The sequence below is a fragment of the Myotis myotis genome, unplaced genomic scaffold (assembly GCF_014108235.1).
Source record: "Myotis myotis isolate mMyoMyo1 unplaced genomic scaffold, mMyoMyo1.p scaffold_m19_p_3, whole genome shotgun sequence".
Taxonomy (NCBI): Eukaryota; Metazoa; Chordata; class Mammalia; order Chiroptera; family Vespertilionidae; genus Myotis; species Myotis myotis.
In genome coordinates this window covers 210,681,504-210,704,833 of record NW_023416335.1, presented here as the reverse complement: position 1 = coordinate 210,704,833, position 23,330 = coordinate 210,681,504, and the positions used below count along the sequence as shown (strand labels likewise).

The 23,330-nt window shown below is 50.3% G+C and overlaps 1 protein-coding gene across 2 annotated transcripts in view; it reads left to right on the top strand.

Annotated features, from left to right (window-relative positions):
* Window positions 1-6,693: 6,693 nt before the first annotated feature.
* The window catches only part of PACSIN2 (protein kinase C and casein kinase substrate in neurons 2), a 117,187-nt gene continuing 100,550 nt past the window's right edge, over window positions 6,694-23,330 (top strand). The window contains exon 1 of one of the 2 annotated variants that reach the window (XM_036297130.1): window positions 6,694-6,824. The gene's annotated coding sequence lies outside the window, so the exon portion shown is untranslated. The remainder of the gene's footprint in view (window positions 6,825-23,330) is intronic. The other variant, XM_036297132.1, reaches the window with a different exon arrangement.

Genomic DNA, 23,330 nt, shown 5'->3' with positions numbered 1-23,330 from the left:
TCTGCCCCAGCAGGTGCTCCGGGAAGGCTGGCCTGGTGACAGCATGAATGAGCACGTGGGGGCCGGGCCCAGCCCTTGTCCCGGGAGGGCCTGGCTCTGGGTGCTGGCTCTGGGCGCACACGGCTGCCGTGGCCCATCATTAACCCGCCGGGCCTGCAGGCGGGCGGCTCTCGGTGCCCACATGATACTCGCATCAGCCTCAATGGGGCACGTGCCGCAACCTGAAACCCCAGCCACAGCTGGAACCAGTTGCACAGAGAACGAGTTGTCACAACAGGAAGGGCGGGTTCAGGAGGGACAGTGGGAGGAGGCGGGCCCTGCTCCCAGTACCAGGCCACCCGGGAGCTGCCGGACCCAGAGGCCTAGAGGGGGGGTACCAGGACTTGGGCTGCTCCCCTGACCTTGGACTTAACCTGCAAGGAGGGTTGTTTGCACACGGCCTTTGGGGACCTGCCTGTGCCCCACCTCAGGTCCCCATCACCTACCCCTCAAATGTGACCTTCCGAGTCCTGCTTATCTTCTTTTTTAAAAAAATATGTTTTTATTGATTTCAGAGAGGAAGGGAGAGGGAGATGGAGACATCGATGATGAGAGGGAATCCTTGAGGCTGCCTCCTGCACGCCCCTCACTGGGGATCGAGCCCACAGCCCGGGCAGGTGCCCTGTGCTTGTTAACTGTGAACCTGCCGACCGGCAGCTCTGGCTGGATCGATATCTGCTGACCGGACCCAGAGGGGAGAGAAAGTGGGTGGCCACGGGCAGTCAGTCCATGGGCAAAGGAGTTGCTTGAACATCTTTTTGTTTATTTTTTGTTAATCTCACTCAAGGATATTTTTTCTAGAGATAGTGGAAGGGAGGTGGTGAGACAGAGAAAGAGAAAGATCAATTAGTTGCCTCCTGCACACTTCCTGACCAGAGCCAGGGACTGAGCCTGCGACTGAGGCATGTGCCCTTGACCGGAATCGAACCTGGGACCCTTCAGTCTGCAGGCTGGCCCTCTATCCGCTGAGCCACACCAGCCAGGGCAGGAGTTGCTTGAAGTTGCTGTGGGCTGTTTGATTGGAGGGGGGTCCGATGGGTCTCAGACTTGGTTGGGGGCTCCTGTAGAGGGAGGGGGACAGGGAGGGAGGCCGGCACGGATGGCCGGGAGGAGCAGAGCCATGGGAGCGGGAACGCAGGCCGCAGGGCGGGGCGGCCGGTGAGGCGGAGAGAAGGTGCCCACATTCCCCCGTGGGTGATGTTGCCAGTGAGCTGAGGCCCAGCGCCCCTGAAACTCATCCTGGGAACAGCAGCCTTAGCTCTGCCGCTCTCGGGCGGGGAGTGCAGGGTGAGGGAGAGAGAGAGAGAGACACACACATCAGTGATGAGAGAGAATCATGGATCGGCTGCCTCCTGCACGCCCCTCACTGGGGATCCAGCCCACAACCCGGGCCTGTGCCCTGACTGGAAATCGAACCCTGACCTCCTGGTTCATAGGTCGACGCTCAACCCCTGAGCCACACCGGCCGGGCTGTGCTGCTTGTCTTTGAGGATGTGCTTTTCTCAGGAGCCCCAGGGCCCCCCAGGCGCTGCTGGCCCCTCTCAGCCCTGCTCTCAGCTGCCTCCTGGGCGCCCACAATGGGCTGCTCAGAGGTGGGGTCTGTGCACTTTCCATTCAGGCCTAGGTGCCCGGCGTCACGCGTGTCAGAGGGAGCCACCAAGGAGGGTCTCAGGGGAGGAGGGTCACAGGGGAGGAGGGTCTCAGGGGAGGAGGGTCACAGGGGAGGAGGGCAGCGTGTGTCTGGGCGGGCTCATCAGCAGTGAGGGGATAGCGGGAGCCAATGCGAGGAGGTGGAGGGTGGGACCGGATGGTGAGGGAGCTAGCGTGTCCACCGGGGCCTGCCAAGCCTGTCACCGGTCACTCTCCCCTTCACAGACCAGGAGGTGGCTCAGGTGGACATGTGCACGATGGCAAAGGCAGGACCAGCAGCAGCGGAGTGAGCACCTACTGCGTGCCGGCACCGTGCAGAAAGCTTTGGTCCATGGCCGCATTTAATCCCCCTCCCCCAGATAGGGGTGAGCCATTGTTCCCCTGTCCAGACAAAGACACTGAGGCCAAGAAATGAGGTGAATTGTCCAAGTCCACAAAGTCTGTTAAAACCAAAAACAAAGCCCAATAATAATAATAATAATAATAATAATAATAATAATAATACAGGGAACTCCTGGCCCGAATTTCCTATTGTTGGAAAGAACACCGTTTTTAACAAAAGGTGAAGCTGGGTCTGTTGCTCAGCCTCTCCTTTCTCCTGACACCAGGACGTGACCGGACCCAACTAGATATTTCGCCACAGACGGGGGTGTCCGTAGGGGCCTGACCTCCACGCTGCTGCTTCCACTCCTGCTGTGATGGGGACACTGGCTACACAAAACCCTGGGCTCTGGGTGAGGAGAGGGCCCGAGGCCATCTCACCTGGAAGCCCCCCACCCCCCGGCGAGGCATGGACGCCCTCCCCCACCCAGGCAGCCCTTGTCCAGGGTTTCCCAGATGGTGACTTAAGTCAGTCACAGACACTCACAAGGACCAGGTCCCTCCTGGTCGGCAGGACCTTGGGAAACAGCTGGTCTGGGGTCCAAGTGCAGCCCTTGATGGCTTCCCGCTGCCTTCAATCGTGGTTTCAAAAGCTCTTTATCTTTTCAGCTGTGGGGCACTTTCCATGACGTCTTCCACGCAACCAATAGCAGCGTTTTACTGGTGTGTGTTCATTTCATAATGTAAGTATTGGTGCACAACTTCTTTTTTACAAGTTCAAGTGTATTAACATTCTTTTGTTATAAACTGAACCAGTAAGAGCAGTGTCACTTTTTTGATGAATGTACATTTTGAGACTGCTACAGGCGTTTTTTAAAAAATTAGTTTCAGGCCTGGCCGTTTGGCTCAGTGGATGGAGCCGTCGGCCTACAGACTGAAGGGTCCCAGGTTCAATTCTGGTCAAGGGCATGTACCTTGGTTATGGGCACATCCCCAGTGGGGAGTGTGCAGGAGGCAGCTGATCAATGTTTCTCTCTCATCGATGTTCCTAACTCTCTATCCCTCTCCCTTTCTCTCTGTAAAAAATCAATAAAATATATTTTTTAAAAATAAAGTTAGTTTCAGCATCTATTATTTTGTATCAAGGAAGTCTGGATGCCCAGGACTAGTGGCATATGATAACACATATCTCGTTTTAGGATCACAGAATGACCTTCAATTTATCAGAGCCGAGCCGGGAGCGGACAAAGGGTGAGATGAGACTTAGCATCAGAATGGAGTCTCCCGTGGTGGCTCCCAGGACCTCCTCCTGACTCCAGGGCATAAGGAAAAAGTTCCTAAGGAAGTCTCTATCTTCACAGGGTAGAAAGTACTTCACAATGTATCGCATAAAGGCTGGGCCTTGGTAGTCTTCATTCAAAGTTTCAAACACTCACTTTAATGTATCACTTTCGTTGTTGACACTTGTTCCACTTTGGGACCAATGGCAACACTGTAACACTAACCGAGCTTTCCCACTTGGTGAAAGTGAGCCGGAGCATCTGTCAGGAACAGTGCTTGCAGAATGCCCGAGGCGCGAGGGCCCAGGGAGGAACTTGTGGGAGACGGGGTGCTCCCCATGTGAGGTGTCTTAGAGGAGCCCAGTTTGGGAAATGACGTGACCATATGCCCCTGACGTTAGGTGGGAGCAGGCTCCAGGCACATGTGTCCGGGCCAGTGGCCCTGGGTGGGATGAGGCCTGGCTGGTGTGGCACAGTGTGGGGCCGTGTGCTGGCTGGTTTTCAGTGAGCGACCTGCGCAGGCCAGAATGGAACGAAACAGAACAAAGCAAGAGAGGCCAGGGTAACTGCTTCCGAATGGATGACACATTTGCAAGGAATTCAGGGGAAAGGTTCATTCCGGGTGTATCTAGAGATGTGTGCCTTTGGCCTCGACGGTTAACACTTTGGTGTCTGTGAAATATCAGTGGTGCGCAGCACTTGTTCTTTGTTCTTTTTTAATCCCAATTTTTTTTTTTTAAATATATTCTATTGACTCCTTACAGAGAGGAAGGGAGAGAGACAGAGAGCCAGAAACATCGATGAGAGAGAATCATCGATCAGCTGCCTCCTGCACACCTCCCACTGGGGATATGCCCGCAACCCAGGTACATGCCCTTGACCGGAATCGAACCCGGGACCTCTCAGTCCGCAGGCCGACGCTCTATCCACTGAGCCAAACCGGTTTCGGCTTTAATCCCAATTTTTAAAAAATTTACAAAATGTGTATGAGCCCTCGGATACACACAACAACCACAGGCTGGGCCTGTGATCTCAAGAATCCGCATACTTCCCCTAAGCACTAGATTCTGCAATGATTCCCATTTTACCGTTGAGAGAATTGAGGCCTGAGGGTGAAGCAACTTGCCAGCATTGCACAGCTGCTTGCTGCTCAGCTGCCTGCCCCACCGTGTTTCCCCCAACTGCCCCTCAAGTCTGCAGCGCTCTGGCAGCCCTGCCTCGGTGGGAGGTCCCTCCTACCTCTTACGTCTCTTCTAGACTCTGCCCTGCAGGGTCTTCCCAGGAGCACCAGCAGGACCCGGATTCATCCCTCCCTGAACCCTCGCCGCCACCCCCTGCCTTGCACATTGGAATTTATCGAGTGGATATATGGAACAAAGTTAGATCTTTGTTTTCCTTCCTTCCCTCCCTCCCTTCCTTCCTTCCTTCCTTCCTTCCTTCCTTCCTCCCTCCCTCCCTCCCTCCCTCCCTCCCTCCCTCCCTCCCTCCCTCCCTTTCTCCCCTCCTTCCTTTCTCCTTAAAATATATTTGTATTGATTTCAGAGAGGAAGGGAGAGGAAAGAATAGAGAGAAACATTAGTGATGAGAAAGAATAATTGATTAGCTGCCTCCTGCACACCCACCACTGGGGATCAAGCCTGTGCCCTTGACTGAAATCAAACCCAGGACCCTTCAGTCTGCAGGCTGACACTATATCCACTGAGCCACACCAGCTAGCGCAGATCTTTGTTTTCTTGAGAGAAGCACGTGTACCACTGTACAAGGATACAGTATTTTACTAGCAGTACAGCTATGTCTGGATGTTCGGATGGACACAGAGGTGCATTGACTGGGTAGTGACCTCTTGGGCCAGGAGGTCAAGGGCTCCAGAGGTGCCTTGTGATTAAGGGCAGTGCCGGGCTCTGCAGGGACTGCTGGGAGCCTGGCAGTTCCAGGCAGGGGGGTTGGGGGGGGCGTGAGGTGTGGCACATGGAGAAGGTGACGATGCTGAGGACCTGTGAGTGTGCGGGGAAGAGCAGGAGAATTGAGGCAGGGGTGACGGACATTGTTCAGAAACCTCGGGCAGGACTGGGATCTTCACCAGGCGTGGGGTAGCGGCGCACGGGCCTTGCCCAGATCCCCGGGGGCTGGGAGACTCTAGTGATGACTGGGCTCGGCACTCATGCCCGGAGGTGTTTTGGGTGGCCGCTGGTCCCTGTGGGCTGAGTCCTGGAGAATGGACTTCTTGGCATTGGCTTGCCCTGGCACAGCATGGTGGACCCCCCCCCCCCCCACTTTCTTTCTCAATTATTATCATAAGCACAATGCAGCAGAACAGTTTAGAAAGGGAACCACCACTGTTTCTTGTGGCCTCTCGTCCAGTCCCTGTGCGTAGGCATAGAGTTCCCACCATTCTGTATTTTGTACCCGGCTTTTTCTTTTAACGTTTTTGTTTAGCATTTCCCCATATTTTGCTACACTGTCCTCGTGATTATTTTCAAGGTGGTGAATTGGAACCAGTGCTGCCTGGTGTCACCTGACCTGGGGCTCTAATCCTGGCTCCGTCATTTACTCTCTTCAGTTGGGGCCACTCCCCACAAAGTTACCTGGTGTCAGGATCCGAAACCCTCCCTTGGGCTTTGTATACCACCTTCTCCCCTCCAGCCTCCCCCCCCCCCCCCCCCACCACCCAAGGCTCTACTAAGCCGGTTGAAGTGGGATATACTCTAGTAGTGAGAGTCTGAGGGAGCCCTGGTGACAATGATTTTCATTTTTTTTTAAGGGGTTCTTTTTAAAAAATATATATATTTCTTTATTGATTTCAGAGAGGAAGGGAGAGGGAGAGAGAGATAGAAACATCACTGATGAGAGAGAATCATTGATCAGCTGCCTCCTGCACGTCCCCTACTGGGGATCGAGCCCACAACCCAGGCATGTGCCCTTGGCCAGAATCGAACCTGGGACCCTTCAGTCTGCAGGCTGACGCTGTATCCACTGAGCTAAACCTGCTAGGACATTGACTTTCAGAAAGACTTCCCTGAACTCCCGGTCAGACGCGGTGTTGTCCTGCCTCGCCCCCCACCCGTGGTGGCCCCCCAAACCCGTAACACTCGGGCTCCCCCAGCGAGCTGCGCGGAACGCATCCTCGGAGTCCCTGGGCTAGAATGACCCTGGCAACCCTCTCAGCCGCTTAAGTAGCCTGCTCCTTTGATTGACAGGGGAAGCCGCCAAAGGCGCCCAGGGGAGGTCCCTTTTGCGAGCGACGGGGCGTGCCTCCTCCGCTGGCCCCTGGACCAATCAGATGCGCCTAAGGGGCTGTGGGGCGGGGCCCGGCGCCCGGCAGCCAATGGGACGAGCACAGCGGCGCGGAGTAGGCGGTGCGCTCGGCGCTGGCGGCAGAAGTGGCGGCGGCGGGTCGGGGCTGGGCGGGGCAGCGCAGCGGGGGCGAGGGCGGGATCCTGGTCGCAGCCGCAGCCGGAGCCGGAGCCGGAGCCGGAGACGCCGTCGCTGCCGGAGTGGGGTGCGCGGCCGGTCGGGGGGCGAGCGGCGGCCGAGGTGAGGGGCGCGCGCCGGCGGTTGGGGAGGCGCGGGCGGACGCGGGCGCTGGTCGGCGGCCGGGCCCTCGCCCTGTCAGGCCCCGCGCCGAGGGCAGCCTCTGGGGTCGCTGCCCGCAGCTCCCGGGCCCGCGCCGTCCGCGCGGGAACTTCCTGTCGCGGAGGGAGCGGTGTGTTCAGGGCCGGGCGGGCGCGGACGGGGCGCGGGGAAGACGTCTGTCCGGGGGCCCGAGGAGGGTGGGTGGGCCTGAGGGAGCGGGAGCCGGCGGGGCGCGGGCTGGGGCTGCGGCGGGGAGGCTGAGGGCGGAGGGGGCACGCTGTGAGGGAAGCCGGGTCCGGGGGAGACGCCGCCGGCGGGCGTGGCCGGGAAACGCCTGGCAGGGGCTCGGCTGGTCCGAGGGTGGCCGGCGGGCGGGGCGGAGACGGCCGGCGGGCCACATACGCGGATGCGCGGATGCGGGCGCTGGAGGACCGTCCTCGTTTCCTGCCTCTCACCCCGCCCTCCCTGCCCCTCTCCTGCTCCCGGTGCGGCGGGGGCCGAGCCCTGCCTGGTTCCGGGTCCGAGGGCTGCGCGGGCGGCCGGAGAGCCGGGGCCGGTTGCCGTCCGCGCAGACCGGCACCGCCTCCCGGGCACGCGAGCGCCCTCCCTCCTCCTCGGGGCTCCGGAGCCCGCTTGGCCCGGGAGGGTCCGGGGCGGGAGAATTTGGGGTTTCTGCCTCTTCCTTCCAGCGGCTCCTGGGGTTCCCGCGCCGCCGATGGTCTTGTACGACGCGGCTGGTCCGAGCGGCGAGCGGCGCGGGCTCCGGGGCACCCACCGGGCCGAGGCCGGGGAGGATGGAGGGAGGGGGCCTGCAGGTGCGCGCGCCGCTCCTGGCTCCTGGCTCCTCTCCCCTCTCCCCTCCCCGAGCTGCCCTGCGTTCCTGTGGGGAAGGAGGGGGCGAGGGGGGCTGCGGAGCGTCTCCAGGGCCCCTCGTTACACTGTTCCCAAGCCCTCCCGGCTGTGCTGTGCGCACCGGGCCCGCTCGCACCTTCCTCCGCTCCGCTCCTGCAGGCAGCGCGACCTGCTGACGTGCCGCTCCAGTCCGCCGGGCGGAGGGCTGGGGCCCGGGGCAAGGCGGGCGCCCTCGGGGGGCAGCCCCCCCACCCCCCGTTCTTGCCCCAAACGCTCTTGTTCCCCTGGACCACGCGCCTGCCTGCCTGCAGCCTCCCTGCAGAGGCACCGACGCGGGTGGCGGCGGGCATGGCAGCTTGGGTTTCTCCGGACTCGCGCGGGAAGCGCTCCTCCGGGTGCCGTTCACGGGAAGGTTGGCGTTCCGCAGGCTCCTTGGCGAGGCCGTGCTAGCCGAGCTGTGAGGCCGCCGCGGCAGAAACGCACTTTCCCGTGGCCTGTTTTTCTCTGGGCAGTGGTCTGGAAGCTTTAAGAAGCTGGCCATTAGGCCGGTGATAGTTATTACTCGGGGAAGTAACAGTTGATTAGATCTGCACTCTGTTCACTTTTTCCGAGAGGAATAAACGCTCATTTGAATGGAAGTGGCATTCTCCGCCCATGCTGGTTGGGAACTGGAACTTCATTACTTTTCGTCTCAAATGTATAAGCGGTCATAATATTGAGATAAGCTAAACGTATGCATTTGTAAACAATATCTGGGTTTTGAACACATTCTCCTTCTGGGAAATAAAATTGGCTTTCCCTAGTCCTGGACGCCAAGTCCAGATCTCTGATGCCCCGGCCAGTTTTTGGGAGGGACCTGAGGTTCCTTTGTCCTTAATCTTTTTGTTTCTTTTCTATTCACTTCCAATTCCGTCCAGACTGAGTTAAGAAGCAAGATGTTTAGGCTTCCTGCTTCTCATGGGGTCATCTGTTGTTGCAGGATGTTATGGAATATCAACAAGATTTCATAGATTCCTTAATGATAATAATGGTACCTGGTGTTTGGAGATCCTGCTAGCATTCACCAAGTGCTCCCTGGCCACCCTCACATGAACTCCCAGCTCACTGGGGCCTGCCTTATCTGCCATCAGATTGTGAGGGTGGCTTTGTGGAGGCTGCCCTGTCCATTATGGGGGTAATGACCACCTTCACACGAGTGATAGTGCTGGTTCAGTTTTTTTCCAATTAGATTGTTTGGAACGGCAGCTGCATACCTGAAGGCAGCAATGCCTTAGCTATGACGTCAGTTTACATTCCGCAGGTAGCTACCTTTCCTTCTGGCCCTGGCAGTGATCCTTCACACGCCTGAAAGCACTATCAGTGCTCGAAACCTGTCTCCTGATGGCCCCCGTGGTGGTCCCTGGGATGGCTTTGTAGGAATTTCTTTAGTATTTATTACTGGTACTAAGGAATTCCTTCAGATAATGAGGCTCTGGTGATTGGAGACAGACTAAAAAGAAGTCGTCTCAAAGTATTCTGTGCAGTGCAGCATTCTTGGCATATGTGTAGTTCCAAAGGTAACTATTTGAAGAGCAGTTGCCATTTGGGAGCATAAGTTTTTTGGTATTTTGATAAAAAACACTTAAGAACAAAATGTAATGACTTGTATTTATTCCCATAATTGCACATTTATGTTTGCTTAATAAAACAGAGCACCATGTAGTCTTTTTATTTTGTTTCCTAGAATAAAATCTTTATTTTTAAAAATTGAAAAGTAGCCCAGTCAGTGTGGCTCCGTGGTTGCACACTAGGAGGTCCCAGTTCGATTCCTGGTCAGGGCTCATGCCCAGGCTGTGGTCTCGATCTGCTGCCCAGCAGGGGGCATGCAGGAGGTAACTAACTGATCGATGTTCATGTTTCATCAATGTTGCTATCTTTGCCTTTCCCTTCCTCTCTCTCTAAAACCAGTAAAAACATATATATTTTTTTAAGAAATTGAGCCCCACTTGGTTTGGCCCAGTGGATAGAGCATTGGCCTGAGGACTGAAGGGTCGCGGGTTTGATTCTGGTCTAAGGGGCACGTATCTCATTTGAGGGCTGGATCCTCGGCCCCGATTGGGGCGCTCGTGGGAAGCAAGCAATTGATGTATCTCTCTCACATTGATGTTTCTCTCTCTCCTCCTCCCTTCCACTCTCTCTCTAAAAATCAATGGGAAAAATATCCTTGGGTGAGGATTAACAAAAAAAAATATAATAATTGAAAAGTATTTGACATGTAACATTGTATAAACTTAATGTGTTAAAATTTTCAATATTAAAAATTCATCTGAGTGTTTCCTGTCTCCAGGCCCTGAAGTAGACAGAATGAGAATATGGAAATGAATAAAGTACAGACTCAACTAGCAAAAACCTCAGAAAGAATCCTTAAGAAGGAAAATGATAGAAACTTTGTTACAACCTGAAACTAATATAAAATATTCACTTTAACTAACTAATTAATTATTTATTTTAGAGAGGAAAGGAAGGGAATCGGGGTGGGGAGAAAAACATAAATTTTTAGTTCCACTTATTCTTGTATGTGTCCTGACCAGGGACCAGCATATTGGGATGATGCTCTAACCAACTGAGCTACCCAGCCAGGGTAATCCTATATAATAAAAGCCTAATATGCTAAGTGTCCGGTCATCCATTCAACCAATCAAAGGGTAATATGCTAATGATATGCTAAGGCTGCTCAACTGCTTGCTATGACATGTACTGACCAGCAGGGGGCAGATGCTTTGACCGGTAGGTTAGCTTGCTGCTGGGGTCTGGCCAGTTGGGACTGGAGATGGACCGGACATACCATGGAGCCCTTCCGTGGTCCCTCCCAGGCTGGCCAACCTCCTGTGCCCCTCCCTGGCCCTGATCGTGCACCGGTGGGGTCCCTTGGCCTGGCCTGCACCCTCTCACAATCCAGGACCCTCAGGGAGTGTCGGGGAGCCAGGTTTGGCCCGATTCCGCAGGCCAGGCAGAGGGACCCCACTGGTGCACTAATTTTGTGCACCGGGCCTCTAGTATAAAATAATATTGAATGTCAACTGTTATTGAAAAATAAAATAAACTTTATTGTATTTTTAGGTAGAAAGCATGTTTCAACATTATATAATAATATGTATTATTGTTATGATGCTTAGAAAGAGCCAGGCCAGTGTCCATCAGTGGTTGTGCTTCGGCCTCTGAACCAGGAGGTCAGGGTTTGATTTCTGGTCAGGGCACAGGCCCGGGTTGCGGCTTGATCCCCAGTAGGGGGCGGGCAGGAGGCAGCCAAATTGATGATTTTCTCTCATGATTGATGTTCCTATCTCCCTCTCCCTCTCTGAAATCAATAAAAATATATTGAAAAAGTAATGCTTAGAAAGAAAACCAGTGGAAAGATGAATAAAATTATTGTAATTATTTTGTTAATCTACATGGGCTTGGGTACTTCTGTATTTTATAAATTTTCTGTTATAAGATTATTATTTTTTAATGGAAGGAAGAGTAGTATACTCTTAATAAATCTAGTAGAACTTCAAAGAAAGAAACTTTACAGTAACTTTAGAAAGCACCTGTTCAGTGGTTTGTGTAACACTTTATGGTTATATGAGGTTTATGTGACCGTTTTCCTTCTTAGACCTGTGGAATGGTAGAGTGGGAGGGGCATGGATGGAGACTGGAAGCCCTGGGCTGGTCCAGCCTTTCCCCAACTAATCCTGAGGCCTAGGAAAGTCACATTCTCTTGGGTCTCAGTTTTCATTTGTAAAATCAGGGGCTTAGAGGTTCTTAACTTTTTGAGAAACTGATAACAACTATGGACTTTTCCCCAGAAAACACACAGGGTGACAGCTTCAGAGGCCTGGGCCCCGAGTAAGAACTGGATCATCACCTCTAAGCTCCCACTCACCTCTGCTATTCTGTAATCCTGTTGTCCCGGTCATCTTTGAGCTAATAATAATGACGACTTGTGTTTATGGAGGATACATTCCAAAGCCTTTTCACCTCTCATTTTTTTTGTCCTTAAACATTTCTGAGGGCAGTGAGGGATATTTCTTTTCGTGATGAAGAAAGGGTACCAGACCTGGCCATCACTTTGGTAGGGTCACACAGCCATAAGACTGTCCTGGGGGTTAGAACCGGCCTTCTCGTTGCCAGCTTGGGTTTTTTCCATTAGTTTAGTTCCCAGGTAGTTGTCTTTACGAGTTTTGTTTGGCAGTGAAAGTATCCCAGAATGTGTCACTTGCAGAGGAAACTATTTGTTCATCTGCTGAAAGACCTGTTTTCTTGTCTGACTTTGGCTCACTAAACACCTTTCTGCCTGACCTTCAAGAGGTTACTTATTTTGTTATTTTTTCTTGCCATATTTTCCATAGGGACACATTTGTAGGACTTGGGTGTTTTGAGCAGACTTGTTTAATGTTTGTTTTTGTTGTTTAATGTTTATTGATTAAAGAGTACATCAAAATGATTACCTCTCAGTATTGCTTAGCACTTGGGAAACTTGTGAAATAAATGTTAAGTGAAAATTCCAAATATTTGACTTGTTTCATCCAAGTATGTTCTCGCAGAAGAGAGACGTTCCTTGTAGCCTGGAGACCCTCCCTGAGCTGAGAGCTGGGTGTGGGCTGTGCCGGTGACCATGATTGTCCAGTAGTGGTTTCTGTGGCCTCTGGCCGATTCTGAATATTTTAAGGACTGATTTTTTTTTAAGGTTTAGTGACAGTATAGACTGAGTCTCAGCTACATAAAGAGCTCATGTATACAAAAGAACACTAAACTTTAAAGCCTCACAGATGTTAGATGGTTTATTATTAATGAAAAGAATTATCCATCATAAAGAGGTTTTGAATACTCAGACCTGGAGGTGATAGGATGTATACAGTAGGTATCACTCAGATGTTGTGTGTGTGTCCTCCTGTCTCGTCAGTTATGTCTGCTACCTGTAAGGAGATGGGCTGACATCATTCACTGACCGGGCATGGAAAAGGGTCTTTGTTCATTTCTGGTGCAGGTCCTTAGGCTACCGGAGAGGAGGAGGCACATACACAGCCTCACTGACACTGCGCATAAAGCTTGGTGTCATGTGTCAGCTTCCCTAAGCGACTGGCTCACTAGGGAGAGGGATTGGTGGAGGTGTAAGGCAGTCAGTGAATCCTGAACATTAAGCCGTAGAAAATCACCAGAAGTAGAAGCCTGATCAGGAAATGAGGCTGTCAGTGAGCAAGGCCCATGATGAAGTGTAAGCTCCAGGCTGCTGCCGCTGTGCCGGGATCGTGTCCAGTTAACCTGCTGTAGCGCCTCCTTCGGTAGCTCTGCTAGTGGTTATGAGCATTTACTCTTACCAGGAAACTTGCATCCTGTCGGTCAACCCTTCTCTTCCAGTGGTCTCTGGTCTGTGATTTAAATATTGATAGAGTGGCAGGGTTGTTAGTTGTGAGCTCCGAACGCCTTTAGCGAGGCTGCTTTGTTGAAGTAAGCGCTTTTTATTTTAATGTCACTCTCTGAGCTGAGAGTGTTCGGAGGGAGTGTATGTGGGTGTAGGGAAGTAGGCGTGTCGGGTCGAAGGGACTGTCCTGGTCACTGAGAGTTCAGTGCCCCGGGCATTGGCTGGGATTCTGAGATTAAGGTGACTTTTGCACTCTGCAGAGGCCGCTCAGCCAGGAAGCGGGCCTAGAAGCACTCACATTCATTGGGACAGTGGCAAATAGTAAGTACAAAGTGGAGGGGATTGAAGAAGGCAGTTCTGACTGCCCTCAGACACTGCAGAGAAATGACTTTGAGGGAGGTGACTGTGGGGTGGTTTTGCCAGTCCACAGGTGCTTTCTTTTGTGTTTTTAAAAAATTTATTTTTAAAATATATTTTTTATTGATTTCAGAGAGGAAGGGAGAGGGAGAGAGAGAGATAGAAACATCAATGATGAGAGAGAATCATTGATTGGCTCCTTCCTGCACGCTCCCCACTGGGGGTCGAGCCCACGACCAGGGCAACATGCCCTGACCAGGAATCAAACCGTGATCTCCTGGTTTCATAGGTTGATGCTCATCAGGTGAGCCACACTCTCTGGGCAGTATACCATTTTTGAAGCCCCAACATTGATGTTACGTTATCCTATTCTACTGAAAGTTCTTCTAAAATGTGTTCCTCTCTTCCGCAGCCAAGGCATATTTAGTATATTTGGGCCTTTCCTTGGTGACTCAGGGTCCCAGGGATGCCGTCAGGGTTGTTGGTGTGGGCGAGGCCTGTAGCCCTGCTTGGAGTATCCTCCCATCCCAGCACTTACAAGGCCTGCTTCCTCTCTTCTGACCGCCTCAAGCTTCTTTCCTCTTGGCTGGGATGAGGGCCTGAGGGCCTGTTCTCTTTGGGTTTTGAGGGCAGCCTGGCCACATAAAGGCCTTACTCCCTCTGGGTTGAATGTTACAGGTTATAGGAAGCCTGACCCTGTGATGGCGGGATGCTGTGTGACTAGACTTAGTGACTCTCAGAATTGGAAGGGAGTGTGTGTGATGGTGATGATAACTCATACTTAGGTGATGAAAAATATAGAGTTGAAAAAGCAAATTGTAAAGTTATATGCACACTGATCAGATGTGTAAAATAGTAAAATAATATACAGCAATGAGGTTAAGGTTGTAGAAGTCTAGAAAGTTTCTTATTTTCCAAACTGTACCATTGCCCTTTTACTTTTAGAATGAATATTTAAGTAACAACTTGGCTTTATAATTAAAAAAATATGTATAAGCAGCTTGGTTGTGTAGGTATTTGCCGTTTACCAAGAAATTTCCATAGCCCTCATTTTGTTTTGAGAGCAGCCCTGTTGCTTTGCTCCCTCTTCATTGTTCAGAGGAGAAAAAGAGGGAGGACTGAAGGATTGGTGGTTTTGCCTGAGGCCAGTGGGCCAAGACCCCACACAGGCCTCACCCCAAGTCCAGAGCTCCCAGGGAGCCTGGTTATGGGGCTTTGCTGGGGCCTGCAGGTGGTCTTCAACATATAGAATACACTGTGGCTAGTGTTTGAAGTTCCCTGTTCCATTGAATGAAATTTTATTATTATCAAGTGCTGCCCAAACCATTGTTAGTGAACATTTTCATGTTTTAAACTACATTTGTGTTCCATTGTACCCAATTACAATGTCGCCAGCCGAGTGCGCCAAGTCTGTGAGTTGTGGTCGTCAGAGAAACCACAGAGCAGGCTCTACTCCCCTCTCGGACTTGCAAGCCTGCTATTAGTGGGTTTGGGAGCTGCCTGGGTGCCTTTTAGCATGGGTATGACAATGTTTTAATTAAGGAAGCCATTGTGACCTCTGCACCAGCGAAAGTTTTATTGGCTAAGGAGTCTGGGCAGGTGCCAGTGCGGGGTTTGGGTGAGGGTAGGGCAGATCACGGGTGAGGGTCACCATCTGAGACAGACCTCCGGATTCAGAGGTTTCTGAGGGACCATACAAGCTTTACATTCTGGTCATTTAATTCTTGCTTAAGGTAGCATTTCTCCACTGTTCTTATGAGTAAACGGAAGCTCTGAGGGATGGCATGACCTTCACAGGATCACTATCATTTCACTTATCTTGCTGCCTTGAATAAGTGAATTCTGACTGACTCACCTGCAAATATGAAAGTAATCTTTAAAAGTTAATCTTTTCCCCACCTCTCAGAAACAGAAACAAGACAAGTTATGTGGTCTTTTGTTTTGTTTAAGATGGGATCTATGCCTGCAACTAACTTGCTTAAGATAATCTGAAAGTTTGCAGTAATTTACACAGTTGGGAGATAAAGGGAAAAAGGGAGAGGCTTCTAAACAGCCTAGCTGCTGGGCGTGAGTCCAGGTAGTCTCTGCTTGTCCGCCTGTTCACCTGTCCAGCCGCTGTGCTGTCCGCCTCCCGGCTGGTGAGTGGAAGCAGAGTGCCCGGGATTCAGAGCTGGCTCAGGAGTACTGCTGTCTCCCCTCTGCTAGCTGCCTTTGGAAAGGTGTCACATGCTACTAAAATTAATCAAGAGAGTAGACGTTACATTTCTGTAGAGCATTGACTTTGCATTGCACTTTGTAAACTTGTGCAAGGTCTTCACATTTTGCTGACATTGTGATATCAAATTAAGATCATTTGTGCAGGTAAATTAGAGCAAATGTTTGTTTTTGTGCTTGTGATAATCTTCATTTTTGTGTCACAGGAATTCCCTTCCTTTCTTGTCTTTTAGGTCTCTTAGATGTTGAAGATACAACATAGAAAATAGTTTTCTGAATGAGGAACTCTCTGTATTTTATCTTGCACACAGGGAAGCAGTAGCTGCCCATACTGTCTACTTTGTTCCAGGCTTCAGAAGAGGCAAGACAAGTGCAATGCTCTGGTGACTGCCAAGGTTACTAGTTTGAACATGCAGGTGCTGCAGGTCATGAAATCTATGCTTAGTCCAAGGTCATCCAGGTTGCGAACAGGAGAGAGGCTTTGAAGCCTGGTCTGACCCCATGTGCTCCTCTTTTTCACTGATCAATATTGTTACAGTTGTGTTACTCAGATTTGCTTAAATATATTTCATGTTTTTTAAAAACCCACATTTTTATTGATTTCAGAGAGGAAGGAAGAGAGAGAAATAGAAACATCAATGATGAGAGAGAATCATGGATTTGCTGCCTCCTGTACTCCCCACACTGAGGATTGAACCCGAAACCCGGGCATGTGTCCTGACTAGGAACCGAACTGTGCCCTCCTGGTTCATAGGTTGACACTCAACCACTGAGCCATGCCATTCGGGCTATTTTTCATGTTTTTACCATTATATGGTGTGGGAGTGTGGGGAGAGATTAACGGGGGAATTTATAGGCATATATATATGCATAACCCATGGATACAGATAGTAGTGTGGTGAAGGCTGGGTGGAGGGGGTCAATGGGAAAAACGGGGGGATATCTATAATACTTTCAACAATAAAGTTAAATAAAAAAAAACTTAATGGTTACATAATCCTGTTGATGTCATGAGATTAATATATTCCCCTAATGCTGGACATTTAGGGTGTTTCCACTTTTTTTTGCTATAATAGATGAATTTTCATTTTATAATTTCATTTTATTATCTGTGTAATGAGTTCCTGGGAATTTTGGGGATAAATTCCCAGAAACAGAAGTGCTAGTTTAAAGGATCTGCACATCTTAAGAGGGTTTTAAAAACCTCGTCTTTTGTTTGTGGGTTTATTTTTCTGGTTGAGGAATTCTTTCTCTTTAAAATACCTTGGACTTTAGAACTTCCAAGTATCTGTGAGATAAGAACCTTTTGTGAGAGTTTCTTACATGAGTCACATTTTCTTCCTAAGTTTCTGCATATCATCTTACTTGAATTGGATGCTTTTTTAAGTAAGAAAGTTTTTTGAAAATTCTTCCTACTTTATTATTTATTTATTATATTTTTATTGATTTCAGAGGTGAAGGGAGAGGGAGAGAGAAACATCAATAATGAGCGAATCATTGTTGGGCTGCTTCCTGCACCCCGCTCCTGGGGATCGAGCCCGCAACCTGGGCATGTGCCCTGACGGGGAATCGAACTGTGACCTCTTGGTTCATAGGACGACACCCATCCACTGAGCCATACCCAGCTGGGCCCTACTTTATTTTTTAATCACTTGAGCTATGATTCTCCATTCCCAGGATGTAAATGTTTGTGGCTGCTTGCTACCAGCAGCTCAGTCACCATATAGTGTGAACCTCAATATCTCTTCTTCACTCTCAGTCTGCTTATTAGGAAAGACTGTGCAATTTGGTTTCTCCCGTGTCATTCATCAGTTGGTATGGCCGAGGGGGAATCTTGGCCTTCTTCTGATTTTGCCTGACTACCTTGTAGATACTGCTCTCACGGAAATTCCTAGCTCGGTTCACACAACTCAAAGAACATTGGGAGGTTTATAGTGTTGTTTTGTTTGTTTTTTTGTTCTGAGGTCACTGTGTCCTTCACCTTGTTCTTTCACTGTAGGTTGGCTTACTTATTCACCTTCTACCGTCACTTAGGTATTCGTCTTCAGACTGAGTGGAGTCCTGTTTTCCTGGAGGCTCATTTTCCAGGATCTGCAACGGGAAATGTGCTTAGCAGGACAAGGAAGGGCTCCAGGTCAGGAGCAGTGCCCAGGCCTCAGCTCTCACCCTTGGATTCTGTTTCTCTACCAAGCCCCCCCATCCCTCGCTTTCCTTGGGGGCTACTTCCCTTTTAGTTCTCTGGCCTCACCATCACAAAAACTCTCTTTTTTTGGTTCCTCATACTAACTAGCTAAGAAGGGCTGACTTCACAACAAAACAAAAGACATTTTTACATAGAAGGTAGAAATAAGAGGAAATAATCACGAACAACACAGAAGCATAATAAGAGTTTTGTTTCCCAGGCACAAGTAGGTTTTTGGTGCCAGCGCCGTAGGGCTAGCCTAACTGCATTGGCTCGGCTGGGTGTTGCCTAGCTTCCTGCTTTTCCTCTCTAGCTGTATTTATTCTGTCAATAAATCCAAATTTTAGAGTAATGCTATGCTCTGTGCTTGGCAGTCTGTTTTTATCACAAGTATGGAAAGTGTACTTTGCCCTGGTTTCCACAGATGCCTAAACATGTCTAGGTTGGCTGTTGCCTAGGCAACTGGTAGAGCTGTTGGTTGTGTGTGTGGTGAAGCTTGGACACGGGTTGGACGGAGGCCCCAAGTCATCCACAGGGCTTCTCAACCAGGCTGGGTGGTAACTACCAACCCCAGAGGCACAGGCTCTTAGCTTCCCTTTGCCCTTTCCACTCCAAGTCATGGAAAAACTTGAAGTGATTGGATCATTGGAGTGCCACACTATGTCTCCTTTCATGAAAACTAAGTGAAATAGTTGATAGAGAAAATTCCAGGCTATCTTTTGTTAGCTTATCTTTAATGCTGCTTTTATTTTCTTTTTGCTTTCTCTCCTTTTTGCTCTCACAGGTGTGAGTCTGAAGTTGGTGATCATCTTCAGAATTGCTATTTTGGACCTGTGCTTTTTGGTCTACAAATTCTACCAGAAACTTGCAGGTTCATGAAATTTAGAAATAGTTGAAAATAGCATGCTCTCTTGCTAATAAGTAAAGAGACAGGAAAAAAACCCCCTTCAAATCTGTGCCTTACAAAAATGTAATGTTAACAGCATGACTGGAGAGGTGGAGCCCCATTCTTAGAAGATTCTGCCCACTTAGACTCGTGGTGGGCGGGAGGTGGCAAATTGCCTGTATCCACAAGGGCTGTGAAGCCCGCTCCCTAGTCTCTTGGTTTGTCCAGGGGCCTGGCTTTTGGGGCCCTGAGCTGAGGCCCAGGTTGCTTTCAGCTTAGGAGGGCCCTTTTTGGAGCAATGGGACAAGGACAAGGACAAGCATCTGCTGCATTCCTGTACCCTGCGCTGCAGGTGTATGCAGCCAGCCAGCTATACTAATAATAGACAAATATGTAATTTGGCCGTCCCTCCATGACACCCACAGCCAATCAGGAGTAAGTATGCAAATTAACCCAACAAAGATGACAGGCTTGTGGGCAGCGCGCACATGCGCTGGCACTGAGTGGCCGGAGTCCTGGGGATGCCGCTGGAGTGGCTGGTCCTGTCAGCCCAGCCTGGGGGTGGCTGAAGTTCCCAGTCCTTTTGGTTTCTGCAGCCCCTGGACCGGAAGTGGAAACCAAGAGCGTGGGGTGCACCAGGAATGCTGGGAATTGTAGTTCTGGTGGCAGATGCGTTGCACAATCTCCTAGACCAGCCGTGGGCAAACTATGGCCTGCGGGCTGGATCCAGCCCGTTTGAAATGAGTAAAACTAAAAAAAAAAAAAGACCGTACCCTTTTATGTAATGATGTTTACTTTGAATTTATATTAGTTCACACAAACACTCCATCCATGCTTTTGTTCCAGCCCTCCGGTCCAGTTTAAGAACCCATTGTGGCCCTCGAGTCAAAAAGTTTGCCCACCCCTGTCCTAGACACTAGGGCAGTGATCGGCAAACCGTGGCTCACGAGCCACATGCGACTCTTTGGCCCATTGAGTGTGGCTCTTCCACAAAATACTGGCTCTTCCACAAAATATCGACTTCTCTGTATGGGCCATGAAGTTTTAGTCGCACTGTATGTGCATGCCTGCATGTGGTATTTTGTGGAAGAGCCACACTCAAGGAGCCAGAAAGCCACATGTGGCTCGTGAGCCATGGTTTGCCAACCACGGCACTAGAGCAAAGTGAGCCTGGAGCAAGTTACTGTTGCCGGTGGGGGTGGAGGGAAAGCAAAGGTGAGAGACGTAAGTGAAGTCACAGTGTCGAGGAAAAATTAAAAGGAACATAGCCTGCAACTTCTAGGGAATCTCCACCAATGGAGCAAAGAAAAAAAAAGACCTCTATTATTTTGTGAGCACCAAACCAAACTGGGTTGGGGTCTCAGACAATTTGCTCACCTCCTAAGGTGAAAGCAACCTCAGTCCATTTGCAAAGACAGACAGAAACTCCCGGATTGGAGAGGGTGCAGGTCGGACTGAGGGACTCCCCCCCCCCCCCCCAAATTTCGTGCACTGGGCCCCTAGTTATTATATATGGAGCTTGCAGGCAGATTGCCTGGGCTTGAATCCCATCCAACTCTGGGCAAGTTATTGCATTTCTCTGCATCTCAGTTTCTGTGCCTCTAAAATGGTGATAAGTAGCTGGTTTGGCTCAGTGGATAGAGCATTGGCCTGTGGACCAAAGGGTCCTGGGTTTGATTCCTAGTCAAGGGCACACACCTTGGTCGAAGGCTCCTCCATGGCCCGGGAGGCTACCAATCGTGTTTCTCCCATATTAATATTTCTCTCTGTCTTCCCATCTTTTCTCCCTAAAAATCAATGGGAAAATATCCTTGGGTGAGGATTAAAATGGGGATAAAGATAGGATTGTTGTGAGGACTGGTCAAGTGACTGTGTACCCCACACTTGGGGATTGCACCAGAGAGCCTTATTTAGTGCTGCCGTAGGTGTCCTCTGAGCCCCCAGCATCCTGCCACGTGCCTCTTTGATTCCCACTTTACAGTTGAGGAAACGGGCCTGCAGAAGCTTAACAGCTCCTCAGACCCAGAGCTGCCTTCACACTCCCCCTTCAGTGCGTTGGTGGTCTGCCATGGGGACCCTGGCTCTCCAGAACGCTAGGCTGTGATTGCACAGGAGCTGCTCATGCAGGGCTGTGCCACCAGGAGTAGTTTGTAGATAGATATTTTTCCTGCCCCTGTGCATACACACATGCACGCCATTTATTTATATGTGGAGGTTTATTGCTGCCCTTTTAACCTTGTCTGGTATTTGGTGTATGTCCTTCTGTCCAACATCTGCATGCCTCATGGATCAGGGCATGTTGGGGAGATGGAATCCCCAGTGTGGCTGGGCTGAGTTGTGAACTGGAAGCAGGTTGGGAGTTCAGAGTCCATGCCAGTTCAAGAAGCAGGAGTGTCTGAAGTGCCCGTGGGAGCAAAGAAGGTGATTACATCCGAGGGGCCTGGAAGTTCTGCTGGGTGCTTGGTTCTCTGGAAGCATTGGTTCTGGCTCACCTGTCTTCCCTTCATGGTGCAGCGTGATTTTGTTTTGTTTTAATTCAACAAATCCAGTTCCCCCCTTAACCTGGCGCTCTAATTGCAGAGTATATTCCTGAATCCAAACCACAGACCTAAAGGCTGGGCCTGCCCATGGAGAAGTTGGTGATTCCATGGAGGCCAGTCCAAGAAGCCTCTTTTCTGGGAAAGCTCTCCTCTTTGTTAGATTTGGTTCCGTAATGTTTTTGCTTATTCTCCTAACCTTGGTCATTGGTGCTCTGAGACACATGGGTGGAACCCAGCCATGCTTCTTGACTTCTATTTGGGTCTCAGATCTCCTTCAAAATTTCATGAAAATAGATTCTCTTCCTTCCATACTGGACGCAGTTTTTTTTTCATGCAATTCTGACAGGTTCATAAATCCCCAATCATTTATTCAACAAAGATTTGAATGTTATAAGCCAGGCATGTTTCTGGGCAGTGGGATTGTAGCAGGAACACAGTGGACCAAGTCCTAGTGGGAGAGGGAGTTTGTGGACAGAGCATGGTTAGCCAACCCCTATCCCAGCGTGCAGAGAAGGCCAGCCCTCATCCGCCTGCTTGGGGCTAGCTAGGCTCATTGCCAACCTCCCAGTTAGTTCCCTTCCAGCTTTTACCTTGAACTGGTTTGTGACTTCATCATTATCATAATGATTTTAAAAAATTTAATATTTACTGAGGCTTATTTCGTGCAGCTGCCCTGCTTTTACTTGCATGACTACACTTATGACAACTTTGTTTTGCAGGTGGAATGCTGGGCGTAGAGAGGTTCAGCGACAGGGCTCATAGCTAGGAAGGGTGGTGTGCGCTTTGGGTCAGCATGCCGCCTGGTGTTGAATTCAGCAAGCCAGGCCTGAAGGCGTCATCAGAAATGCCAACAAAAATTAAGTTGACCATTTTGTCCTGGACCATCTCCATCCTCAGACTGGTTCCTTTAGCAGTCAGAGATTTAATCTTTACGTGACAGTCACACCACATTGCCTTGCCAAGGATGGAAGCCCGAGTGGAACATGCTTTCAGGCCTGGGTGTGGCGGACATTATAGATACTATGTGTATTTACCGTTAGCAGAATTGCATAATCCCATCCTCAGTCCCAACTCATTGCCTTGTGAATGACATTTGAAATGCACATTATTTAGTACTTGGCTGAGGGGATTTATATGCACACTGGTTTTTCCACACCAGACAGTTGTTTTCTTGTTTTAATTTTTCAGGCACTGCCCAGTGGACAGAGTAACTTCCTGAAAAGTTGCTTTAGAAAACTTTGTATCCTCTGTAGAGGGTGGGATGAAATAGCATTTGTGATCTTGACTCAGTCTCGGACAACAGAATCGTTATTCTGACTGGAAGTTTGCAAGCTGCCATTCTGGCATCCACTGCTTGTTCCTTCAATATTTATTTACATTTAATAACTTAATAGCTCTGCTTCCAGAATTCTGAGGCTGGCCACAGCTTCCCGAGAAGCACAAACTGCACTTTTGGAGTTACTTTGAAAGATGACTGAATGCCAGCTCGCATCATGGACATGTGGTTGGACTGTGTTCAGCTCAGGGTTAATAAAGATGTCGCAGTGCCCAGTCATTCTTCCTGGGACCTTGGTTCCGGAGGAAGCCCCAAGGCTGGGAAGGGGAAGTGCTTTTATTATGTCACCAAGGGATGGTTGTTGGAGGTCAGGTCCTGAGTCAGGGCGAGGGAGGTATTCTAAATGCAGTTTTCAGTCTGAAGGGGTGAGGCCGGGTTGGGGAAGTCCAGGTTTGAAGTCCAATAAGATGGAGATTGGAAACAGGAGGATGGAGTGGCTGACAAGAGAGAACCTGTATGTTTTCTGAGTGTGTGTATGAATGGGGAGCTCTAGTGGCTTCTTTCCCTGTGGCACTAAGGCCGGATGGGCCGCATGGGGCTCCTGCCCTGGGCCCTCTTCTAATGCGACTCTCCCCGTGGGGTGAGGATCTGAAAGGCCAAGAGTTGTGCCTATCTGAAACCTGTGCCTCCACCTCTAGACCCTGCACAGGGACAGAGACCCTGGCATTCCCTGTCCCAGTAACCCCTGGGCCACTTACAAGACCTGTGAGCCTCTTC